This window comes from Musa acuminata, chromosome BXJ1-11 (assembly GCF_036884655.1).
Source record: "Musa acuminata AAA Group cultivar baxijiao chromosome BXJ1-11, Cavendish_Baxijiao_AAA, whole genome shotgun sequence".
Lineage (NCBI taxonomy): Eukaryota > Viridiplantae > Streptophyta > Magnoliopsida > Zingiberales > Musaceae > Musa > Musa acuminata.
In genome coordinates, this window is record NC_088337.1 from 33,522,871 (window position 1) to 33,525,988 (window position 3,118).

The following is a 3,118-nucleotide window of genomic DNA, read 5'->3' on the forward strand; positions in this document are numbered from 1 at the left end:
AGTTCAAGGGGGAGGGGGAGGGGGCGGAGGCGGGGTGAGAAATGAAAGATGAGGACAGAGGCATTAATGGGACAGCGCCAAGACCGTGAGCGATCACTTATTTTGACCACTCGTGTGTGTTCCTTGGAGATCGGTGAATCGCACGCTTTCCTACACCAGTAGAGGAGGGAACAGAAAACGGATTGATCAAAGAAGACTGACTGCCCGATGTCATCCTCCTCAAATAAATACATGCTTTGTGTCCCCTGCGCCAGTAGATGACATTGAAGGCATACGGACAAAAGGGGAGAAGGGGACAGATGCATGTCCTCCTCCACCATAACCAGGCTATGAAAATGAACTCTGATGCAGCGATGTAATATCGTAGGAGTTCAGCGATGTAATAATGAACTCTGGTTGCGCCAGTTACTAAGAAGAAGCACGTAGGAGTTCAGCGACGTAATATGGTACGCGTATCGGTGCTCCGCGTGCATGCTACTTGGTTTCGGTGGGTGATGCGGTGCACTAGTGGTTTTCTAAGATGTCGTTCAACGCCAACGGGACCGGGTGGAATTGAGAAGAAAACATCTTATATCTCTTTTGATTTTGGATCAGCCAATGCATCAATTATCGATCATTCATCTGTCATCCTTCGGCAGATCGGCAAACATCTGATATATAGAGGGGGGGGGGGGGGTGGAGGAGCGAAGTAGGAAGAGAAGGTGGAGAAAGAGAAGAAAAGACAATGGGAACGAGAAGGAGTGACACGATTAAAGTTGGGTTTTATGCATCGTAGAAAGTAGCATGGTGTTAACCAAGCTTCTGTTCTTCCTGACTAGCTCAAACCAAACGCCAGTTCTACTCCACAGTGCGGTCAAAAAGATGAAGGATGGGATGCTGGATTTCTGGAGCTTTTAACGCAGAAAACAAAGGCGTGGGTTAATCGAATCCCACAATCGATGAAGGCGTGCATCCCTTTCCCGATTACTCACAGGTGCGGGAAAGCAAGGTTGATTAGCAAGCTTTTTGCCCAGTCGAAGTGACTGACCGACTGACGGCAGTGAAGAAGGGGGTCGAAGCGGTGATGTGATTGGATCAAACAAATGGTCACTGCAAAAGCTAGGATTGGGAATGGAGGAAGATCGCCACGGCTGGCAGCACAAACCATAGTTTTCTTCCTCCCATTACATCCCACCCGGTGCAAACAGCGGCATTAGATTTTGTTTGATGTATGAGGGGTTTAAATGCTGATGTGATGTGATGGTATGCTGCCACTCAACTCAAATCTCGATCGAGATGTTTTCGAGTGTGTCGTGAACCCAAAGGACGAAATCAGTCGGGCAACCATTCCATCGAAAATTTAGCTTTCGGACTGATGTCGATGTCCCATCTCATACATACTAACCACTCTCTCTCGGCAGCCAATTCTACTCGAGACTTGATTATTGTCGAAAAAATAAAATAAAACAATATAATATCGATAATAAATATGCTGAGCTAAAATTTGGAAGATCAAATTCCCCTCAACAATTCTTTTTTTCTAAAAACAAGATATTATCAAGAGGCAATCATCGCTCTGATCATGCCAATGTCGAGCGTGAAGACATGAGGGAACGATATGTCGGGCTCGAAGAAATCTGCGTCAAAGACGTGAGAGGAATCGACGGACCCAAACACCGATCTATGCGTCAGGAGCAGACACAAAACGCGTTGGATGGAAGCATGATGTCGACCTCAAGTTTACATGGCCCTAACTAAGATGACTAAACATATTATTATTAGCACGTATGATCTTTAATAAACACAAAGAAAAAAACCATAAATGTAGACATTATGAACTTCTTCTATTTCTGCTTACGAGATTGATCTATGCAAAGAAAGAAACAACCACGAATAGAATCATTCCCAACTTGTATTTCTATCTGCGATACTTTGTCCTCCTCGACTCAAAGAGTAGAGTGCAAAGTTGACCCGAATGGTCTTATTTTAAAGAATCTGTATCCCATTTAGAGTTGGGAAAAGGAAGGTTCGCTTTGAGATAAAAGCAAAATGGAGTCCCGATTAGTAAATTCGAGTTATCAAATGACTTTGGTTACTACACACATAGACAATTGGGTTTTCTGTATTCGGTCGATGGTCTTATTATTCGATGATGTATCATATGTTACAGATATATTTCATCTTGAACGGATATATTAAGCGTAACAAAAATATATTGCTTGATTTATACGCGTAGAGTATTTTAGGTGATTTTAATCCTGAGCAGTAACATTAGTAGCAGCGGGGGGATGCCTTGTCCAATTATGGCATGCTTATCTTTTGGGCAAATGCATAAAAAATAAGGGGATGTCTTGCCTAGTTAGATTAAATTATGTGTTTTGAATGCTAATCTCTCAAGCGAATGCATCTAACCTTGGAAGATACTTTTGTCTAATTACTAAACATTGGATGTTGTAAATACTTGTTTGTATGCTGTTCTTATATCAAACACTTTGAATGCTGTTGTTAAAGGCAATTATATTAGACATAGAGATGGATCGAGTTAGGATGTGCTTTGACGCGTTAGATTTATTATTATTATACGCTAGACAAATACTTCATATGTAAAAAAAAGATATATGATCTTATAGAGTTAGTGTACATCAAACACCTTTTATTTAAGTGTATAGTATACGATAAATACAATGTCTTACGTAAGGGTGGTTTTGTTTCGAGACATATTGATTAGAGGACATGAATTCCTTTAATACCTACCGGTTAAATCTGATATTGGAAGTCTATCCACATGTATGTATGCCATTAAGCAATTTAAGTTTGGTTAAAGATTAATTAATTAATTAATTAATTAATTAATTAATTTATAGAATATAAAAGAATGTAGCTAATTGAGTGGGGAAGTCTGACCCTTCCTAACCACATGTTTTGGTTCGCTGCCGTGCCAACCGTCGTATTCTTTTCGGTTATTTTGGCTCGCTTTTTCTTTTTCTTTCTTTTTGGGAGAAAAACCTTTATGGCATTTCCGAAATTTGTGACATTGAGTAGGGGGCATTCACGGGACTTCGCCTCGTATTCTACATCTTTATTTATTTATTAATATTAATATTAATATTAATATTTTGTTCCGCCAACTCACCCCACC